This window comes from Rhinoderma darwinii, chromosome 4, assembly GCF_050947455.1.
Source record: "Rhinoderma darwinii isolate aRhiDar2 chromosome 4, aRhiDar2.hap1, whole genome shotgun sequence".
NCBI classification, from domain to species: Eukaryota; Metazoa; Chordata; class Amphibia; order Anura; family Rhinodermatidae; genus Rhinoderma; species Rhinoderma darwinii.
The window spans coordinates 35,976,900-36,001,780 of record NC_134690.1 but is presented as its reverse complement, the minus strand read 5'-3'; the positions used below and the strand labels follow the sequence as shown (position 1 = coordinate 36,001,780).

General features: G+C 43.0%; 1 long non-coding RNA gene across 1 annotated transcript; it reads left to right on the top strand.

Annotated features, from left to right (window-relative positions):
• Positions 1–1,809: 1,809 nt before the first annotated feature.
• Positions 1,810–14,049, top strand: LOC142760668 (uncharacterized). Its single transcript, XR_012883350.1, has 4 exons — positions 1,810–2,112; positions 2,575–2,785; positions 5,283–5,468; positions 14,010–14,049. It is a non-coding gene; the product is annotated as an uncharacterized LOC142760668 (long non-coding RNA).
• The last annotated feature ends 10,832 nt before the right edge of the window (positions 14,050–24,881 follow it).

Below are 24,881 nucleotides of genomic sequence, written 5' to 3'. Positions count from 1 at the left end.
GTCACTTCATCTCCCACAAAAAAATGAAGTAAAAAGTGATCATAAAGTCTCATACCTTTTTTTAAAATGGAACCAATAGAAAAAAAAAATAATCTGGCTCTTATAATATGGCGACAAAACAAATTTTATTTTTAGCAATCCTTATTTTCCTTGTAAAAGTAGTAAAACAACAAAAAATTATTTTGGTATCACCGTAATTGTATTGACCCGCAGAATAAGGTTAAACTGCCGTTTTTACTGCACAGTAAATGCCATAAAACAAAAAAACCCAAATATGGGATCACTTTTTCCCAGTACATTATATGGCACAAAAAATAGTGCCCTGAAAATCTACAACTCGTTCCGCAGAAAACAAGCCTATGTACAGCTATATCGACGGAAAAATAAAAGTTATGGTTTTTGTAATGTGGGGATGAAAAAATGAAATTGAAAAATTGCTATGGCGGGAAGGAGTTAAAAGTAAAGATCATGCGCTGTCCTATTATTTACTAATACAGTAGGATTCCTTTTAGGCTGGGGTCACACAGTTTTTTTGCAGGAGGAAAATCTGCCTCAAAATTCCGTTTGGAGTTTTGAGGCAGATTTTCCTCTGCCTGTACGCCGATTTTCGTGGTGTTTTTCGCCCACGGCCATTGAGCACTGTGGGCATAAAATGCTGCAAAATACGCTTTCTCTGCCTCCCATTGATGTCAATGGGACGTCAGAGGTGTAAACGCACGAAGATAGGGCCTGTCGCTCAAACCCACGAGCCAGTTTTTCCACTCGCGGGAAAAAAAAAGCATTCGCCTCCCATTTAAGTCAATAGGAGGCTTTTTTGGCGTGTTTTGCGGCACAGTTTCCGGGTCAAATAACTCAGTGGGAACTCCCCCTTAATCTGTAATCCAATAGTCCAGAAATTGGCATAATAAGTAATCTGAAATCTCACAAGGGCGGGGGCTGAAAACTGGTGAACCAATTATTACATTAAAAATTAGTGATAGTCCCTTGTAACTTTTTTTTGTTCCCTTAGGGACCAATTGCACCGCAGTTCACGTACTACGTCATGTTGTTGTGAAGCCCTAGCCTAAGTGATAACGTTTTATCTTCGGTCGTCTTCCAGCAGATTTTCTGAGTTGTTATTAATTTCTACAGCATACTTTGCTGTTCTCATCCAATAATCGATAATCTGAGACCTCCGGTCGTAACAATGTTGGATTAAAATAATGTAACGGTGTATATACTAGTCATGTATTTATCTTAATATGGGAAAATTCCTTTAATAGGGCATCTAATAATCCAGAAATTCTGATAATCTGGCACTTGTTTACAGTATAGAAATAAACATTTCAGACTCTTAAAAAAAAATAAAAAAATACTGCAATATAAAATTTGCATAAACTGCGAGTTTTTTGTGGCCAAGTTAATGGCATTGTCTCACCAAAATCGGCACTGATGGCGTGTACGTTCACTCCCGGACAGCGCCGTAGACAAACTTGTGACGTCTGCGCCACCATCAGGACGTTGTCTGGGGCGCTGCACAGGGGAGAAGAACTTCATGAACCGGAGATGTGATTATCTGCAGACAGGACATGGCATCCGGAGACTTGGCAGCTCTTTTGGCAGTCCTGGAGGTCTCCCCTTTTTCCGGCACATTCTGGGATGATGATACATAAGGTGCTGGGATTCTGTGTTATATTTCGGAATTGTCAGTTGTTTGAAAAGAAGAATGATTAATAAAGTTGTTAAAAACCAGTAAGAACAAAAAGTAAATGAGCACCAGAGCGACCAATCGGAGTCCACGTCTCATGTTCCCAGTGCAGGTTACAGAATTAAAGCTGAGCTGTGATTGGTTGCTATGGACACAACTATTTCTGTTAGACTGCTGTCATGGAGGAGAGGCAGGGACTGCTCATATTCCCCATTATATACAGAGACATCTTTATACTTGTCTGTGTAGTGAATGGTGGACACTATGGAGCTACAGATGATCACAGAGAAACATCTGGAAATGAATGGAACCAATACTGTGATCCCAGTCCCTATAACTGTCTCCTCGGGGGACTTGTCCCTGTCTGGTGCCGTCAGCCATTTTTATATAGACAGTTATGGCTTTAGTTATATATCTTATATCAGGTGAATTTATGTCATATTATGGGAGGAGCTGAGAAGACGCCCCCGACACAATGACACGTCCAGACTTCTCTAGTGGATACATATTTATATGGGAAATAATATAATGTCCCCGCACTTCATCCAGCGAATAGCAACGTGTCCATAAATGACTGAAGTATTATATAGTAGTATTATTTATAATGTACTGTCCTATATACCGGCCATATATCCACCACCAGTCCATCCATTATCAGTCCAACCACCCATCATCCATATATCATCCATCATCCACCCATCATCCACCCATCATCCACCCATCATCCCCCCTCCCTTGTACATACAATCCAGTGCTATGTTATTTATGGCTTCTGTATTATTGGGATATATGAGGGATTGTCGGGGATATATCTGTGTTATAATAAGTATATATAACCCCACAATTACATTGTATAGAAATAATGACATTGTCTCCTCATCTACAAGGTTTCGGGAGCCGAGGTGGAGAACATTTCCTCTATATAGAATTGGATTGGCTGCTCGGCCTGGTCCTGTCCCTTTAAATAATATTTGCTGCTGCTTAAGATGTCACGGAATGTTGTGAATGTTGGCTCCGCCCCCGCACATTATGACATCACTCAGATTATATAAGGAGCTGCTGAGCCGACACTCCGTTGAGGGTTGTAGTTGGTGTAAAGTAAGTCCGCTCTGTGTTCAGCTCCTGTTGAGTATTTTATTTTCTTCTACTGTTTCTCTTTCTCTCCTCTATTCTTCCTATATCTCCTCCATGTAATATTCCACTGTCTGCCATGGTAACGCACCGTCACCCTGTGATCGCGTCATGAGGGTGCCGTTGGGCTGGCATTGGTTATACGTCCAAGACCAGAGTTATCTCTGATCTTGGCCATTGCATTGGGATGTTGGCTGTATATTACCATCACTGTGCCGTAATAGTAGAGACATTTGCAGGAATAACCGGCTAAATGTGAAATGCTATTACAATGCGGTAAAGGATTAAAATATGGCATTCTGCCTAATGCCATATGTAGGAAACCCCAGTAGCACAGGGGTCCAGTAGGTAAGGGGCCTACTGTCACCTAAAAAGCAGCTTCCTACTGTTAGATTACATGTAAGGGACGGTGCTGATGAGTTTCATGGCTCAGAGTTACTGGTGGATTGTTAGAGAGACATAAGGGGGTGCGTATAAGGGGCACGTTATTGCACAGCGGCCTCCTGCAGTCCGTGCCTGTCACTATGAAGCCCCTCTGACATGGTATTAGTTACATGACCCCCATGCATCATTTACTCTGAGCATTCAATGGGAATCCATGTTATATGAGATAGTACACGTGCCGGGTCAGTACAACAGGACACAACCATAGGCAAACTTATTAAGACTACTATTAGAATAAGGAATATTATTGGGTTTGGGTTACACTCTTGTGCTGGACATTATAGCACATGACACCATTATAAGGCCATGTTCAGACGTGGCAGAGTTTTTCCGCTGCAAATGTTGGTGAAGATTTGGGGCAATCACGCAACGAATCTGCACCAACATTTGCATATTTGCCAGGTAATTCAGACGTTGCAGATATCACAGCGGACTTGACACAGATTTCAGTTTTTGCATTGCAAAGGCTAAAATCCGCAGTGAAATTCCGCTTCTTCTCCGCAATGTAATGAGCATGCTGCGGAGGGAAAATTCTGCACCGCAGGCTAATTTCCGCACCGTTATTTTCTGCAATGTCTGAACTAAATTTCCTAAAAATGTATAGAAAGAAATGTAAAAAACGGCTGCTGCAGAATTCCACTGCGGACTGTCCACAGCGGAATTCAACAGCAATTCAGCCACGTGTGAATGTGCCCTAACATGGAGCTACTGTATCTGGATTATTATACTGTCATGGGTAACACAATATGAGTGTGAATATTTCTATGTACATCCATGTATCAGGTACAAGATGGGCATGGATGACTGGGTACTGAGGGTTCTGGTACAGGTTGGGTATTGGTAATGTGATGGTTGGTCAATTTGCTTATATTCTCTGTATTAAATGACATTATGAATTATCAAGCATGCCAAATTACGAAGATATTTATTCTCCACTTTTCCTCTACATAGTTCTGCTTGAGTCTGCAAAAATATGTTATTATTGTGTATTATTCTTATATCCTTCAAAATGTTCAGATGGCTGTCTGGCTGAACGCCTGGACATAAAGTGCAACTATTTCTCTTCATCTTATGTACTCCCTCTATGGGAAAGAGCAGCTAACACCACTCTATTGTATGCTTGCCTCCAGATGCAATTCTGATGTCAGCATTTTAATGATGAATTATAATAATGCATTTGAAATATTCTCATAGTATGCTATTGGCTGAATAAGAGTTAGGGTACGTTCACACGGCTTATTTTCAGAAGTTTTTTGGGCTGTAAATGCCCCGAAAAATGGCTAAAGATACAATTTCAAATATCTGGCCATTGATTTCAATGGGAAAAACTGTGTTTCGTTCCCACGGGGCGGTTTTTACGCGCCGTTTCTAAAAATGACACGTAAAAAAATGCCTCGTAAAAAAGAAGTACATGTCACTTCTTGAGCCTTATTTGGAGCCGTTTTTTATTGACTCAATAGAAAAACAGCTCCAAAAATGTCCTTAAAAAAACACATAAAAAAACGCATGATGCATAAAAAACTGCTGAAAATCAGAGGCTATTTTCCCTTGATAACAGCTCCATATTTTACAGCCCTTTTTGGTTTGCCGTGTGAACATACCCTTATTGTTACATTGCCTCTGATTGGTTAACCTCAAGCCTACACCCCTTTTGAATGATATTATAATTGAGTTTGGCAATAAACCTCAGAGGAGTATTTTGAGCATATCAGCAGCGTCTGTGTGATTTATTCTTCTTCACTCATATCGAAATGAAATCTCCTGATTAGGATGCTGGATGAAGTGCCTGGCGTGAGCGTCTGTTGGAACTCTCGTCTAAATTTCAGTCTAATATATTTTGAGCCATTGACTTCCACAACAGTAACAATGAATAGGTGTTGTACATTTTGAGGTGCAGGGTGGGGATGGTTCTAGTATAAAATATTGGCAAAAAAAGGTCACAGTAGTTATTAATGATCCTTAATAATAAGTCTATAGAATATGTCCTAGATTCTCACTATCTTTTTTTATTCTCTAATAGGATGGAGAAGGATCAGGAGATGAAGATTGTGAAGGAGGAGGAGGAGATAAAGACTGAGGAGGAGAAGATAAAAATTGAAGAGGAGAATGAGGAGGAGACAAAGATTGAAGAGGAGGAGAATGCAGAGTTGGGAAATAATGAGGAAAAGATAAAGAATAAGGATGAAGAAGAATACTGGGATGAGATGTATGTAATGTAGGATCCCTGGTGATGGGCAGAGTTGTATAAATCAACATTTACATTCCAAATCACAAATAATATTTAAACTCAACGGATGATTTACCATCGTAATTCCCCAAAAACGACCTGAAAATGTTTTGGCCCCATGCACACGACCGTATTTTTGTCCACCCGTAAATACTGGCGTAAATACGGGTCCTTGGTCACACGTATTCGACCCGTATCGCACCAGTATTTACGGACCCGTGCCCGTAAATACGGGTCCGGTGCCACCCGTATTCCACCCGTATTTACGGGCACGTTTTCGCTGCAAAATTACACTGCAGTAATCGGCAGCCCCTTCTCTCTATCAGTGCAGGATAGAGAGAAGGGACAGCCCTTTCCGCAGAAAAAGTAAAAGAAATTCATACTTACCCGGCCATTGTCTTGGTGACGCGTCCCTCTCCTGAAATCCAGTCCGACCTCCCTGGATGATGCGGCAGTCCATGTGACCGCTGCAGCCTGTGATTGGCCTGTGATTGGCTGCAGCGGTCACATGGGCTGAAACGTCATCCCAGGAGGCCGGACTGGAGGAAGAAACAGGGAGTTCTGGGTAAATATGCACGTCTTTTTTTTTTTTTTTTACAGGTTGATCTATATTGTGATCGGAAGTCACTGTCCAGGGTGCTGAAACAGTTACTGCCGATCGTTTAACTCTTTCAGCACCCTGGACAGTGACTATTTACGGACGTCGCCTAGCAACGCTACCGTAATTACGGGTGCACACACGTAGTCACCCGTAATTACGGGAGCCCCATAGACTTCTATGGGCCTGCCCGTGCCGTAATTACGGCCTGAAATAGGACATGTTCTATATTTTTCAACGGCACGGGCACCTTCCCGTAAGCATACGGGGAGGTACCCGTGGCCAATAGAAGTCCATGGGCCTGTAAAAACGTGCCGTAATTATGGCCCGTAATTACGGGCGTTTTTACGTTGATGTGCATGGGGCCTAAGGATGAAGAAGAATACCCGGATGAGATGTATGTAATGTAGGATCCCTGGTGATGGGCAGAGTTGTATAAAACAACATTTACATTCCAAATCACAAATAATATTTAAACTCAACGGATGATTTACCATCGTAATTCCCCAAAAACTACCTGAAAATGTTTTTCATTTTTTATACCATACTATATAAGCCCAACCTACTTCAACCCCTTCCCGCCGCAGCTCTTTTTCAGATTTTAATTTTCGTTTTTTCCTCCCCACCTTCCAAAAGCCATAACGTCTTTATTTTTCCATCAATATAGTACTATGAGGGCTTGATTTTTGCGGGACGAGTTGTAGTTTTTCGTATCACCATTTATTTTGCCATATAATGTACTAGGAAATGGGAAAACATTATATGTGGGGTAGAAAAAGAAAAAAAACAGCGATTCCTCCATGGTTTTTTTGCGTGCCGTTTTTACGGAATTCACTGTGCAATTAAAACAACACGTTAACTTTATTCTGTGGGTCGATACGATTACGGCGATACCAAATATATATAGTTTTTTCTATATTTTACTACTTTTACAAGTAGAAACCTAAGTGTAAAACAGAAAATTTATTTTGTGTCAGCAAATTCCGAGAGCCATAACTTTTATATTTTTCCGTCGATTAAGTGGTATGAGGGCTTATTTTTTGCGGGATAAGCAGTAGTTTTTCATAATACCATTTATCACTTTTTATTTCATTTTTTGTGGGAGATTAGGTGACCAAAAAATAGAGATTCTGGCGTTTACAATTTGTTTTTTTTACGGCGTTCACTGTGCGGGTTAAATAATGATATATTGTAATAGTTCAGACTTTTACGGACGCGGCAATACCAATTATGGTTATTTATTTATTATTTACTATGCTCTAGGGGGAAAATGGGAAAAGGGTGTTTTTTTGAACTTTTAATATTTTTATTTTTTTTTTACACAAAAAAAAAAAAAAAACTTTATTTAACTCATTTTTACTTTTTTTATTAGTCCCCCTAGCGGACTTCAACCAGCGATCGTTAGATCGCTTGCACGATATACTGCAATACTAATGTATTGCAGTATATCGTGATTGTGACAGGCCACTATTAAGCCCTGCCGGAGGCAGGGCTTAATAGGTGTACAAAGATGGCGGACCTGGCGGCCTTCATTAAGCCCCCAGGCAGCCGTAGCAACCATCACCCCCCCACAATTGCGTTGCGGGGGGCGTGATGAGCTGTTAGAGGGGGTCGCCCCCCTCTTTCTAATGATTTAAATGCTGCGGTCTCTGTTGACCGCAGCATTTAACCAGTTAAACTAGCGGGATCATGCTCGAGCGCGATGGCGCTAGTTACCCTGAGCCCGCTCCATACTTCCCCTACCCGACTTTGGCGTATGGATACGTCAAATGTCGGGAAGCGGTTAATGGGTCAAAACCAGGACTATTAGCATGGCATGAGAAACCCCTTTTACCCTTTCAGGACTGAGCCATTGTTTGCTTTTTCATTTTAGTTTTTCACTCCCCGCCTTCCAAGAGCCATAACTTTTTTATTTTTCCGTCAATAGAGTGGTGTGAGGGCGTATTTATATTTTGTGGGAGGAGTTGTACTTTTTACTGACACTATTTAAAGTACCATATACTAGTCCTTCTCAATGAATTAGAATATCAAAAAGTTAATTTATTTCAGTAATTTAATTCAAAAAGTGAAACTCATATATTATATAGATTCATTACACACAGAGTGATCTATTTCCAGCATTTTATTTTTAATGTTGATGATTATGGCAACAATTAATGAAAACCCAAAATTCAGTGGGTCAGAAAATTAGAATATTATATAAGTTCAATTTAAAAAATGATTTTTAATACCGAAATGTTGGCCTACTGAAAAGTATGTACAGGATATGCCCTCAATACTTGGTCGGGACTCCTTTTGCATGAATTTCTGCATCAATGCAGCGTGGCATGGAGGTGATCAGACTGTGGCACTGCTGAGGTGTTATCAATGCAGGGTGGCATGGAGGTGATCAGCCTGTGGCACTGCTGAGGTGTTATCAATGCGGCGTGGCATGGAGGTGATCAGACTGTGGCACTGCTGAGGTGTTGTCAATGCGGCGTGACATGGAGGTGATCAGACTGTGGCACTGCTGAGGTGTTATCAATGCGGCGTGACATGGAGGTGATCAGACTGTGGCACTGCTGAGGTGTTGTCAATGAGGCGTGGCATGGAGGTGATCAGCCTGTGGCACTGCTGAGCTGTTATCAATGCGGCGTGGCATGGAGGCGATCAGCCTGTGGCACTGCTGAGGTGTTATCAATGCATGGTGGCATGGAGGTGATCAGCCTGTGGCACTGCTGAGGTGTTGTCAATGCGGCGTGACATGGAGGTGATCAGACTGTGGCACTGCTGAGGTGTTATCAATGCGGCGTGGCATGGAGGTGATCAGCCTGTGGCACTGCTGAGGTGTTATCAATGCGGCGTGGCATGGAGGTGATCAGCCTGTGGCACTGCTGAGGTGTTATCAATGCGGCGTGACATGGAGGTGATCAGACTGTGGCACTGCTGAGGTGTTGTCAATGAGGCGTGGCATGGAGGTGATCAGCCTGTGGCACTGCTGAGCTGTTATCAATGCGGCGTGGCATGGAGGCGATCAGCCTGTGGCACTGCTGAGGTGTTATCAATGCGGCGTGGCATGGAGGCGATCAGACTGTGGCACTGCTGAGGTGTTGTCAATGCGGCGTGGCATGGAGGCGATCAGACTGTGGCACTGCTGAGGTGTTGTCAATGCGGCGTGGCATGGAGGCGATCAGCCTGTGGCACTGCTGAGGTGTTATCAATGCGGCATGGCATGGAGGTGATCAGCCTGTGGCACTGCTGAGGTGTTATCAATGCGGCATGGCATGGAGGTGATCAGACTGTGGCACTGCTGAGCTGTTATGGAAGCCCAGGTTGCTTTGATAGTGGCCCTCAGCTCGTCTGCATTGTTGGGTCTGGGGTCTCTCATCTTCCTCTTGACAATACCCGGTAGATTCTCTATGGGGTTTAGGTCAGGCCAGTTTGCCGGCCAATCAAGTGCAGTGATACTGTGGTTATTAAACCAGGTGTTGGTACTTTTGGCAGTGTGGGCAGGTGCCAAGTCCTGCTGGAAAATGAAATCAGCATCTCCATAAAGCTTGTCAGCAGAGGGAAGCATGAAGTGCTCGAAAATGTCCTGGTAGACGCTGCGCTGACTCTGGAATTGATATAACACTGTGGACCAACACTACTGCCCAGTGGTCCAAAGTCCGGTCTTCAGATGAAAGTAAATTTTGCATTTCATTTGGAGATCACGGTCCCAGAGTCTGGAGGAAGAGTGGAGAGGCGTCAATCCAAGTTGCTTGCGGCCCAGTGTGAAGTTTCCATAGTCAGTGTGTCATCTGCTGGTGGAAAATGGTTCGGAATGCACTAGATCCAGGTAGGTGCACGAATAGGGTCCCAACCCAATCGTATTGTGAAAAGTATTCGGCACACTGAGTCGTAGGTAATGGATTCTTGAAATTTTTATTATGTTTGATGCCAAGGGTTAGGTGCAACGTTTCGGTCAAATGACCTTCGTCAGGCACTATAAGTATACAGAATATTTATACATTGGTATATTAGCATCATATACGTACATTGGTCAAAAGTTGAGTAAAACATAACGTAAGTAAGGAAAGTAAATAAATAAAAAACGAAATAAATCAAAGAACAGAATTGTGCATTGAAATATCACAGAATATATCAAGCAAGAACAGTATGAGTGTACGGACGACATCCTTGTCCCAAGCACAATAACGTAATCAGGTATGCAGCAATATAACGAGTTCTTCATATAGGCAGCATAAACAGTTCCACAGAGGCTGTGTTTAACAAATAGAGATATCCATACATAGCTCATTAAGGAAAAGACAGGGGTAAAGCAGTATCTCCTGTTGTCAAACAGGTACATCGCTAAGGGCAACATAGTAACCTCATAACATGGTAGTAAAGTGGTAATAAAGTGTGACAGGCTTCCATGGTCTGCAAAGGCTATCAGTCTAGTGCTAACTAGCATAACATCAGCTCATAGTTGTAATGTATTGAGTGCAGAGTTGTTGTCAAGCCTACCTTGTTACCCTGGTTTCTGGTATGTCCAGACGATCGGCGCTGTGGATACGAATGGCGGAATTCCGCTTCTTTTTGGCACTAAAATGGGGGATCTATGGTAGGTTTAAATATCCCTGAGCGGGGCGGGCAGTGGGCGTGTCCCAGCGCGCGTATGGTTATTGACGTCACGCCATGGGCGTTCTGCTAATCAGAGGACACTCGTGTCCTCTCCTGTCAAACCCTGCCTCTCCTTAATCTGATTGGTCCTTGCTGTCCTTAGTAACGCCTATATGTTATCGAGCGTGAAGGGAATCCCTGCTGTCGGCTCTCGGCTGGTCTTGTAGTTAGAATACTACAGCTACGCTATTTAATTATGGAAATGCCTCATCATTAGATAAAGACGCCTGTAACCCCTTGTGCCCATCTGTCAGATCTGTCACACGGCATTAAAATGAAAGGGAAGCGGATGGCACAGGGGGACGATCGCAGCCTGTTTCACCAGGGATTTATTTCACCAGAGATTTGAAAACTTAAGAGATGCCCAATGTTTCCCGGCTAGCTTTTAGGGAGTTGTGAATCCTGATCCTACAGTAAATCCTACCGTAAATATAAGGAAATGGTGCCATCTTTTCTCCTTTTTCTTCAAAAATATCTGTCACAGGTGAACAACAAAACGTATATTTTACCACAAAACGGCACGGTTTTCAAATTAATTGTTAATGGTTGCATAATTTTTAAGCTGCAGTTTGATTGTTATATACTAAGCGGGTCTTTGTTTGCGAAAATTTGCAGCCATTTGTTATAGAATTGCATGTCGGCGGAGATCTTGTACATGTATATTGTATAATAAAAAGTTCTACAACCTCTCAATATCATTTATGCATCAATATCTTACAGTTTTCAATATCTCTGCTTGCTGTCTCCAATAGATGCACTATGTGCCGTGCCAGAGACGTGTTAAAATGTGGGGAAACGTAGATGATATATATGCTTCTATACTTAGGTAATATCTTTGGAGAGCCTGCATTAGGGGGACAGTGTTTCTCAAACATAATATATTACAGGAGGTAACTAGTGATAGTTTGTCATAGTTGTCGTTTTTAAAGACTTATTAATCCCTTAGCGATGTACCTGTTTGACAACAGGAGATACTGCTTTACCCCTGTCTTTTCCTTAATGAGCTATGTATGGATATCTCTATTTGTTAAACACAGCCTCTGTGGAACTGTTTATGCTGCCTATATGAAGAACTCGTTATATTGCTGCATACCTGATTACGTTATTGTGCTTGGGACAAGGATGTCGTCCGTACACTCATACTGTTCTTGCTTGATTTATTCTGTGATATTTCAATGCACAATTCTGTTCTTTGATTTATTTCGTTTTTTATTTATTTACTTTCCTTACTTACGTTATGTTTTACTCAACTTTTGACCAATGTACGTATATGATGCTAATATACCAATGTATAAATATTCTGTATACTTATAGTGCCTGACGAAGGTCATTTGACCGAAACGTTGCACCTAACCCTTGGCATCAAACATAATAAAAATTTCAAGAATCCATTACCTACGATACGACTCAGTGTGCCGAATACTTTTCACAATGTCATCTGCTGGTGTTATATCGAATCTATATAATATATGAGTTTCACTTTTTGAATTGAATAACTGAAATAAATTAACTTTTTTAAGATATTCTAATTCTTTAAGAAGGACTAGTAATGTACTGAAAAACTGAAAAAAATTATTTACGGGCTGAAATTGGAAAAAAATGCGATTCCTCCATTGTTTTTTGGGTTTTGTTTTTACGGCTTTCACCATGCGGTAAAAATGACAACTTAACTTTATTCTGTGGCTCAATAAGATTACGATGATACCAAATTCATATAGGATTTATATATTTTAACACTTTTTTTAAAAACTATTTGTTAAAAAAAAAAATTGCTTTACCACATTCTGAAAGCCAGAACTTTTTAACAACTGAGCGGTGTGAGGACTTATTTTTTTGGAGAGAAGCTGTAGTTTTTATTGGTACCATGTTTTGTACATACATTTTTGATCACTTTTTATGATTTTTTTTTAGAGAGATTGGCATTTCAAATTTTACATTTTTTACAGCGTTCACGTGCAAGTTCAATAAGCGTATATTGTAATAGTACAGACGCAACAATACCTATTTTGTTTATTTTTTTTATTTTTGACATTACTTCAGAGGGAAAAATGGGAAAAGGGGGCTTTTTTGATCTTTTAAGTTTTTGTTTTTTCACTAATTTCTTTATTTAAATTTTTGTTACACATTTTATTAGTTCCCCTAGGACCATGTATTGCAATGTATTGTCGATTTTACAGGCCTCTCTTAAGCCCTGTCACAGGACGGGCTTAACAGAGGCAGAGTGAAAGCAGACCTGGGGGCCTTTATTAGGGCCCTGGGCTGCCATGACAACCATAAGCACCCTACGATCGCGTTGTGGGAGGAAGACGAGGTGTCGGACGGGGCCGCTCCCTCTCTTTAAACTTTTTTTTTTACCGCAGCATTTGACGGTTTACACGGCCAGGAACATTGCGATCGCTGTTCCTGGCCGTTAGTACTGGGTGTCAACTGTAATACACAGCTGATACCCACAGCATATGGAGTGGGCTCAGCGCGTGAGCCCCCTCGATACATCACCTTCAGCCCCACGACGTGCTATTACATTGTGCTACGCAAAGGGGTTAATACCCTAGACCACAAAGGAAGTTACCCCTTCACTACCTGGAATTTAACATTCGATGGCCTATTCTTAGAATGTTTGATCTGTGTGGGTCTGACCGGGGTCTAATCTGCACAGAAACGGCCCTGTACATATGAGTATGGCTATGCCTTACAGGAAGGAGATGCCTTGAGCTGTAGTACCAGGCACAGTAGATCATATGGACGAGCCCCTGTGCCTGAGTAAACAGTAAACCATATGCAACGTTCCTGATAAGGACGGCTGTACTTGATAGAGCCGATGTCCCTCGATTGGTGGTAGTTTTAAAGTTTGGGGCTCCACGAATCAAACTGTAATGACATAACTGTATGGTGATGTGGGGGTATTATTCAGTTAGTGTATGGTGGTATTCACTGTATGGGGGTATTATTCAGTCACAGAAAGCAGTAGGCATTGATAGTAATGAAAAAGGCTTTTGCCTCCTGGGGTGTGGAGGCTTTATGAAAAAATGTTCTAGACACAACCCTGTTTTTATGTAGGATCCCTTTTGACATCACCACTCACGTTTTCCCATCAGGCAATCAAAGCCCAGGGAAAATATACCATATATAAAAGCTGCAATCTGATTGGTTGCTATGAGAAACTCCTCCTCCTTGTATCGACTGTTTCGTATATTATAACAGAGAACAATAGTATATTTTATATTCCTTTCAAGAACAATTATGTGTAATATTGGTATTTTTTTTTATTTCTTAAACAGTTGGAGGAAGAAAGTTGAGGAGACGGAGGTGTATTTCTGGTAATTATCTTATTGAATAATGAGCCTATTTCTCTAGTGTTGGATATAGGAATCTTCCATGTAGATGATATATGAGTAATCCCGGGGTGAGTGCTAATATGTCTACATAAAGGACGATAATACGGTATCATCTATGGGAATATATATATATATAGATTCCATTATTTAAGTGTGTTTATCTAGGAGAGACATATTATACTAGTATAGAAAGCTCGTTACACGGGTTTGCTAGTAAAAGGAATGATAAGTATTTATAATTGTGCTCTTTGAGAACGACGTTCTTCATTACAGGGTCGTCTTACTTCAGGGTTTTGCCTTCTTAACGCCTTGTTTTGGGAAGTGGTTTCTCGTTGTTCCTGGCGTTCCTCTGCACTCATAGTTGCTCTTCTTATTCTCTGAGCCAAATATATATATATATGATGATTATCAGCATTGTGCCTTTTATAAGTGAGCATGATCACACGTAGCAGCTGAGGGACAATCCTGATAATCAATATATATTATTGGATAACTCTAATGTAAAGAATTGTGTCCTGGTATTTTTTTTGAGATATGGGAATTGCATGCACAGTAATTCCTTAATTACTCCTAAAAATAAGAAAATCTTGAATCAAATCAAAAATGATTGACAAAAATCTAGATTTTATTTTTTGGGAAAAATCTACCAGCTCTACACCCAGTGATAACTCTGAGTACAGATAATGTAGATGTTACATGCAGTCCTATGTAACACCACAGATAACACAGTGATAACTCTCTGAGTACAGATAATGTAGTAGATGTCACCTGCAGTCCTATGTAACACCACAGATAAGACACTGATAACTCTCTGAGTACAGATAATGTAGTAGATGTCACCTGCAGTCCTATGTAACACCACAGATAAGACACAGTGATAACTTTCTGAGTACAGATAATGTAGTAGTGTCACCTGCAGTCCTATGTAACACCACAGATAACACACTGTGATAACTCTTAGTACAGATAATGTAGTAGATGTCACCTGCAGTCCTATGTAACACCACAGATAACACACAGTGATAAGTCTTTGAGTACAGATAATGTAGTAGATATCACCTGCAGTCCTATGTAACACCACAGATAACACACAGTCATAACTCTGAACACAGATAATGTAGTAGATGCACACACAGAAATATATACACTTACAGATACAGGGGCGTAGCTAAAGAGCCCTGGAGCAAAAATTCAGCTTGGACCCCCTACTCCTTCCTAACAGCACCAGACCCCTGCGCACACCTTACCCAGCCGCCTTGCACGACAGACCCCATGAATGCCTCCACAGTATAATCCCTCCCATAGCTGACCCCACAGTATAATACCCCCATAGCTGCCCACACAGTGTAATGCCCCATAGATGCCACCACACAGTATAATGCTCCCCATAGCTGCCTCCACAGTATCATGCCCCCCCCCCATGGCTGCCCCCACAGTATATTGTGACCCATAGCTGCCCCATACAATATAATGCCCCCCATAGAGTATAATGCACTCCATACAATATAATGCCCTATACAGTATAATGCCCCCTATTGCCGCCACATACAGTATAATGCCCCCATACAGTATAATGACACCCATAGCTGCCCCATGCACTATAATGTCCATTATAGTATAATGCCCCATAGCTGTCCCATACAGTATCATGCCCCCCATTGCTGCCACATACAGTATAAAGCCCTCATAGCTGTCCCATACAGTATAATGCCCCCATACAGTATAGTGCCCCCATACAGTATAATGCCCACCATAGCTGCCACATACAGTATATTGCCCCCATACAGTATTTTAAGCCCCCTTATAGCTGCCCCATACAGTATAATGCCCCCAATAGCTATCCCATACAGTATAATGCCCTCCATATAGTAAAATTCCCCCTTAGCTGTCCTATACAGTATAATGCCCCCATACAGTATAATGCCCTCCATTGCTGCCACATATAGTATAATGCCCCCATACAGTATAATGCCCCCTATAGCTGCTCCGTACAGTATATTGCCCCCATACGGTATAATGCCCACTATAGCTGCCCCATTCAGTATAATTCCCCCATACACTATAGTGCCCTACATAGCTGCCACATACAGTATAATGCCCTATACAGTATAATTCCCCCTATATCTGCACAGTACAGTATAATGCCCCCCATAGCTGTCCCATACAATATAATGCCCCATACAGTATAATTCCCCCCTTAGCTGTCCTATACAGTATAATGCCCCATACAGTATTATGTCCTCCATTACTGCCACATACAGTATAATGCCCCCATACAGTATAATGCCCCCCTATAGCTGCCCCATATAGTATAATGCTCCCCATACAGTAGATTGCCCTCCATAGCTGCCACATACAGTATAATGCCCCCCTTAGCTGTCCTATACAGTATAATGCCCCATACAGTATAATGCCCCCTTAGCTGTCCTATACAGTATAATGCCCCACACAGTATAATGCCCCCCTTAGCTGTCCTATACAGTACAATGCCCCAATACAGTATAATGCATCCTATAGCTGCCCCACACAGTATAATTCTCCCCATACAGTATAATGCCCTCTATAGCTGCCACATACAAAATAATGCCCAGATACAGTAAAATGCCACCTTTAGCTGTCCTATACAGTATAATGCCCCCCATACATTATAATGCCCCCTTAGAAGTCCCATACAGAATAATGCCCCCCATACAGTATAATGCCCTTTCAGCTGTCCTATACAGTATAATGCCCCCATACAGTATAATGCCCCATATAGCTGCCCCATAGATTATAATGCCCCCATAGCTGTTCCATACAGTATAATGCCCCCATATAGTATGATGCCCCCTCAGCAGCTACCATATGAGCCCCCCTCCCATACCCAGTATAATGCCCCCATATGTACATACCTAATAGAAAAATAATAACATAATTACTTACCTATCCCCATTCCCACGATGGGTGGAGAATCCTTCTCCTCCGGTCTGTGCTGTGAGTGACTCACTACATCGCGCCTGCCTGCGCCGAGCCGCTCGCGGCACAGTGAATACTGGAGCAGGACTCCAGCATTGCACTGAACTGTATTTGCGTCCTGAGGACGCAAATACAGTTGGAAGAGCGGTCAGCACTGGGTGGCAACAGGGCCCTGCGGGCTCCACAGGCTTGGGGGCCCGGTCGCAGCTGCGACCGATGCGATCTCTATAGCTACGCCACTATACAGATACATATATAGGCACTTAGACACACACACACACACGCACACACACACACACACACACGCACACACACACACACACACACACACACACACACAAAGACACACATACCCACATACTGGAATTTATACACACACAAATACTCAGACTCACAGACAAATGGAGGCACAAACAACAGACAGACTGAGCACTCACATCTCCTTCCTCACAGGCTTCTTGCAGGTCGGGCTGTGGGCAGAGCTAACTGTGCCTCGGACACCACATCCTTGCCAAATATGATAGATGATTTTTTTGGTAGGTTTCAGTTTTGTTATTCTAACTGGATTTGTATTTTCTCTTCCAGGCCATCAGGATATGGAGATGATCCTTTTTGGATTACCCTTGAGGAAATACCGTAAGTCTGTAGAACAAAAAGGATTATATTTTTCCTGTCAAAATGACGGACACTTCGGCGGAACCCAGCTGACCCATTAAAAGTCAATGGCGTCTGCAGGGCACCACTGGTATTCTTAGTGCAATAGATCCAGCATGGTGGTATTATTCAGTCACTACATGGTGGTATTATTCAGTCACTGCATGGTGGTATTATTAAGTCACTCTATGGTGGTATTATTCAGTCACTGTATGGTGGTATTATTTAGTCACTGTATGGTGGTATTATTTAGTCACTGTATGGTGGTATTATTCAGTCACTGAATGGTGGTATTATTCAGTCACTCTATGGTGGTATTATTCAGTTACTGTATGGAGGTATTATTCATTGACTGTATTGAGGTATTATTCATTGACTGTATGGAGCTACTATACAGTCACTGTATGGTGGTATTATTCACTTACTGTATGGAGTTATTATTCATTTACTGTTTGGAGCTATTATTCAGTCACTGTATGGTGGTATTATCCAGTCAGTGTATGGTGGTATTATTCAGTCACTACATGGTGGTATTATTCAGTCACTGCATGGTGGTATTATTAAGTCACTCTATGGTGGTATTATTTAGTCACTGTACGGTGGTATTATTCAGTCACTGTATGGAGGTATTATTTAGTCACTGTATGGTGGTATTATTCAGTCACTGCATGGTGGTATTATTAAGTCACTCTATGGTGGTATTATTTAGTCACTGTACGGTGGTATTATTTAGTCACTGTATGGAGGTATTATTTAGTCACTGTATGGTGGTATTATTCAGTCACTGAATGGTGGTATTATTCAGTCACTCTATGGTGGTATTATTCAGTCACTGTATGGAGGTATTATTCAGTTAGGCGGAATTCACACGACAGGGTTTCCCGGCCGGGTGCCGGCCGTTTATAAATCGGCCGGCACCCGGCTGCATTAGGAACAATAGACCCCTAATGGGGCTATTCACACGACCAATTTTTTGACGGCCGGGACATGCCCTATTTTCGGCCGGGTACCCGGCCGCCCGGCTCCCATAGAAGTCTATGGGGCCGGGTAATACACGGCCATCACCGGAATATGTCCTGAGTGATGGCCGGGTCTATCGTCGCACGCGCACGCTCTCTCCTCCTCCTCACAGTGTAGAGTGCAGAGGAGGAGGTTCTTTTTTTGCTCCCTGTAGGAGTCGAAATCCCCAATCCCCGGTCGGGGATTCCGCTACAGGAGAAGTGCGTGACTACACTGTCCATATATGGACACAACGAAGTCACTCACTTCTGCAGCGGAATCCCCCGACTCTATGGCCGGGGATGCCGCTACAGGAGAAATAAGTGACTACACTGTCCATATATGGACACAGCGATGTCACTCACTTCTGCAGCTGAATCCCCGACTCTATGGCCGGGGATTCCGCTACAGGAGAAGTGAGTGACTACACTGTCCATATATAGACACAGCGATGTCACTCATTTCTGCAGCGGAATCCCCGACTCTATGGCCGGGGATTCCGCTACAGGAGAAGTGAGTGACTACACTGTCCATATATGGACACAGCGATGTCCCTCACTTCTGCAGCGGAATCCCCGACTCTATGGCCGGGAATTCCGCTACAGGAGAAGTGAGTGACTACACTGTCCATATATGGACAGTGACGTCACTCACTTCTGAAGCGGAATTCCCGACCTGTGGCAGGGATTTCCTCTCCAGGAGAAGTCAGTGACTCCACTGTCCATATATGGACATCGAAGTCAGTGACTTCTCCTGGAAGGGGGGGATGGGTGCAACCTACAGGGGGCTGTGTGGCATCACCTACAGGGGACTTGGTGGCATCACCTACAGGGGGCTTGGTGACACCACCTACAGGGGGCTTGGTGGCACTGCCTGCAGGGGGCTGGGTGGCATCGCCTACAGGGGGCTGGGTGGCATCGCCTACAGGGGGCTGGGTGGCATCGCCTACAGGGGGCAGGGTGGCATCGCCTGCAAGGGGCTGTGTGGCATCGCCTGCAGGGGGCTGTGTGGCATCGCCTACAGGGGGCAGGGTGGCATCGCCTACAGGTGGCTGTGTGGCATCGCCTACAGGTGGCTGTGTGGCATCGCCTACAGGTGGCTGTGTGGCATCCCCTACAGGGGGCTGTGTGGCATCCCCTACAGGGGGCTGGGTGGCATCACCTACAGGGGGCTGGGTGGCATCACCTACAGGGGACTTGGTGGCATCACCTACAGGGGACTTGGTGGCATCACCTACAGGGGACTTGGTGGCATTACCTACAGGGGGCTGTGTGGCATCACCTACAGGGGGCTGTGTGGCATCACCTACAGAGGGCTGTGTGGCATCACCAACAGGGGGCTGTGTTTCATCACCAACAGGGGGCTGTGTGGCATTACCTACAGGGGGCTGGGTGGCATTACCTACCAGGGGGGCTGTGGCATTATCTACAAAGGGCTGTGTGGGGCAAAAATTGAAATGAAATTCATCCCATTTTAAAACGGACAGGGAAAAAAACGGATGCAAATCGGGTCCAAATCGGCCGGTAAAAACGGCAACTCGGCCCGGAACGGATGCAAACCGGATGCAAACCGGCCGGGAAAATCGGCCAAAAACGGCCGATTTTCCCGGCCGACACTCGGACCCTGTCGTGTGAATGAGGCCTTAGTGTATGGTAATATTATTCTGTCAGTGTCTGCAGCTATTATTCAGTCAGTGTAGGGTGGTATTATTCAGTTACTGTATGGTGGTATTATTCAGTTACTGTATGGTGGTATTATTTAGTCACTGAATGGTGGTATTATTTAGTCACTGTACGGTGGTATTATTTAGTCACTGTATGGAGGTATTATTTAGTCAGTGAATGGTGGTATTATTCAGTTACTGCATGGTAGTATTATATAGTCACTGTATAGAGGTATTATTTAGTCAGTGAATGGTGGTATTATTCAGTTACTGCATGGTAGTATTATATAGTCACTGTATGGTGGTATTATTCAGTTACTGTATGGTGGTATTATTCAGTCACTGTATGGTGGTATTATTTAGTCACTGTATGGTGGTATTATTTAGTCACTGTATGGAGGTATTATTCAGTCGGTGTATGGTGGTATTATTCAGTTACTGCATGGTAGTATTATATAGTCACTGTATGGAGGTATTATTCAGTCAGTGTATGGTGGTATTATTCAGTTACTATATGGTGGTATTATTCAATTACTGCATGCACACCTTACCCAGCCGCCTTGCACGACAGACCCCATGAATGCCTCCACAGTATAATGCCTCCCATAGCTGACCCCACAGTATAATGCCCCATAGCTGCCCCTACACGGTATAATGCCCGCATAACTGCCCACACACAGCATAATGCCCCCATAGCTGCCCACACAGTGTAATGCCCCATAGATGCCACCACTCAGTATAATGCCCCCCATAGCTGCCTCCACAGTATCATACCCCCCATGGTTGCCCCCACAGTATATTGCGACCCATAGCTGCCCCATACAATATAATGCCCCCATAGAGTATAATGCACTCCATACAATATAATGCCCCATACAGTATAATGCCCCCTATTGCCGCCACATACAGTATAATGCCCCCATACAGTATAATGACACCCATAGCTGCCCCATGCACTATAATGTCCAATATAGTATAATGCCCCATAGCTGTCCCATACAGTATCATGCCCCCCATTGCTGCCACATACAGTATAAAGCCCCCATAGCTGCCACATACAGTATAATGCCCCCCTTAGCTGTCATATACAGTATAATGCCCCCATACAGTATAATGCCCCCCTTAGCTGTCCTATACAGTATAATGCCCCACACAGTATAATGCCCCCCTTAGCTGTCCTATACAGTACAATGCCCCCATACAGTATAATGCATCCTATAGCTGCCCCACACAGTATAATGCTGTGTATGTAAGTGTTTTACTGTGTGTTTACTAGTGTATGTAAACCTACTACACTGTGTGTTAGCTCAAAAAATGGCGACACACAGTGTAGGAGGTTTGACCGTTCAATCCCCTCGTTTCTCCCGGAACTAGCCAGGATAAAGGAGGGGGGATTCTGAGAGCTCACTAGAGCGAGTGAGTTTTCTCAAATTTTGCAGCATAAAGCAATGTGGTTGCTTTACCACATGCAATACTGCAATTTTGGGAATTGCTCCATCTAGTGACCAGCACTGGGAAATATTATAAATTAGAATCTAATTTATAATATTTCCTGACTCGTGAAAAAAATTAAATAATTAGAACAATGTTTAATCACCTATACACTAATTGTTTAACTAAAAAAAAACAACATTTTTTTCTCGCGTCACATTCCCTTTAACAGAGGCAGAGTGAAAGCAGACCTGGGGGCCTTTATTAGGGCCCTGGGCTGCCATGACAACCATGAGCACCCTACGATCGCGTTGTGGGAGGAAGACGAGGTGTCGGACGGGGCCATTGCGATCGCTGTTCCTGGCCGTTAGTACTGGGTGTCAACTGTAATACACAGCTGATACCCACAGCATATGGAGTGGGCTCAGCGCGTGAGCCCCCTCGATACATCACATTCAGCCCCACGACGTGCTATTACGTTGTGCTGCGCAAAGGGGTTAATACCATAGACTACAAAGGAAGATACCCCTTCACTACCTGGAATTTAACATTCGATGGCCTATTCTTAGAATGTTTGATCTGTGTGGGTCTGACCGGGGTCTAATCTGCACAGAAACGGCCCTGTACATATGAGTATGGCTATGCCTTACAGGAAGGAGATGCCTTGAGCTGTAGTACCAGGCACAGTAGATCATATGGACGAGCCCCTGTGCCTGAGTAAACAGTAAACCATATGCAACGTTCCTGATAAGGACGGCTGTACTTGATAGAGCCGATGTCCCTCGATTGGTGGTAGTTTTAAAGTTTGGGGCTCCACGAATCAAACTGTAATGACATAACTGTATGGTGATGTGGGGGTATTATTCAGTTAGTGTATGGTGGTATTCACTGTATGGGGGTATTATTCAGTCACAGAAAGCAGTAGGCATTGATAGTAATGAAAAAGGCTTTTGCCTCCTGGGGTGTGGAGGCTTTATGAAAAAATGTTCTAGACACAACCCTGTTTTTATGTAGGATCCCTTTTGACATCACCACTCACGTTTTCCCATCAGGCAATCAAAGCCCAGGGAAAATATACCATATATAAAAGCTGCAATCTGATTGGTTGCTATGAGAATCTCCTCCTCCTTGTATCGACGGTTTCGTATATTATAACAGAGAACAATAGTATATTTTATATTCCTTTCAAGAACAATTATGTGTAATATTGGTATTTTTTTTTATTTCTTAAACAGTTGGAGGAAGAAAGTTGAGGAGACGGAGGTGTATTTCTGGTAATTATCTTATTGAATAATGAGCCTATTTCTCTAGTGTTGGATATAGGAATCTTCCATGTAGATGATATATGAGTAATCCCGGGGTGAGTGCTAATATGTCTACATAAAGGACGATAATACGGTATCATCTATGGGAATATATATATATATAGATTCCACTATTTAAGTGTGTTTATCTAGGAGAGACATATTATACTAGTATAGAAAGCTCGTTACACGGGTTTGCTAGTAAAAGGAATGATAAGTATTTATAATTGTGCTCTTTGAGAACGACGTTCTTCATTACAGGGTCGTCTTACTTCAGGGTTTTGCCTTCTTAACGCCTTGTTTTGGGAAGTGGTTTCTCGTTGTTCCTGGCGTTCCTCTGCACTCATAGTTGCTCTTCTTATTCTCTGAGCCAAATATATATATATATGATGATTATCAGCATTGTGCCTTTTATAAGTGAGCATGATCACACGTAGCAGCTGAGGGACAATCCTGATAATCAATATATATTATTGGATAACTCTAATGTAAAGAATTGTGTCCTGGTATTTTTTTTGAGATATGGGAATTGCATGCACAGTAATTCCTTAATTACTCCTAAAAATAAGAAAATCTTGAATCAAATCAAAAATGATTGACAAAAATCTAGATTTTATTTTTTGGGAAAAATCGACCAGCTCTACACCCAGTGATAACTCTGAGTACAGATAATGTAGATGTTACATGCAGTCCTATGTAACACCACAGATAACACAGTGATAACTTTCTGAGTACAGATAATGTAGTAGTGTCACCTGCAGTCCTATGTAACACCACAGATAACACAGTGATAACGTTCTGAGTACAGATAATGTAGTAGTGTCACCTGCAGTCCTATGTAACACCACAGATAACACACAGTGATAACTCTCTGAGTACAGATAATGTAGTAGATATCACCTGCAGTCCTATGTAACACCACAGATAACACACAGTCATAACTCTGAACACAGATAATGTAGTAGATGCACACACAGAAATATATACACTTACAGATACAGGGGCGTAGCTAAAGGGCGCTGGAGCAAAAATTCAGCTTGGACCCCCTACTCCTTCCCAACACCACCAGACCCCTGCACACTCCTTACTCAGCCGCCTTGCACGACAGACCCCATGAATGCCTCCACAGTATAATGCCTCCCATAGCTGACCCCACAGTATAATGCCCCATAGCTGTCCCCACACGGTATAATGCCCCCATAACTGCCCACACACAGCATAATGCCCCCATAGCTGCCCACACAGTGTAATGCCCCATAGATGCCACCACACAGTATAATGTTGCCCATAGCTGCCTCCACAGTATCATGCCCCCCCATGGCTGCCCCCACAGTATATTGCGACCCATAGCTGCCCCATACAATATAATGCCCCCCATAGAGTATACTGCACTCTATACAATATAATGCCCTATACTGTATAATGTCCCCTATTGCCGCCACATACAGTATAATGCCCCCATACAGTATAATGACACCCATAGCTGCCCCATGCACTATAATGTCCAATATAGTATAATGCCCCATAGCTGTCCCATACAGTATCATGCCCCCCATTGCTGCCACATACAGTATAAAGCCCCCATAGCTGTCCCATACAGTATAATGCCCCCATACAGTATAGTGCCCCCATACAGTATAATGCCCACCATAGCTGCCACATACAGTATATTGCCCCCATACAGTATTTTAAGCCCCCTTATAGCTGCCCCATACAGTATAATGCCCCCAATAGCTATCCCATACAGTATAATGCCCTCCATATAGTAAAATGCCCCCTTAGCTGTCCTATACAGTATAATGCCCCCAT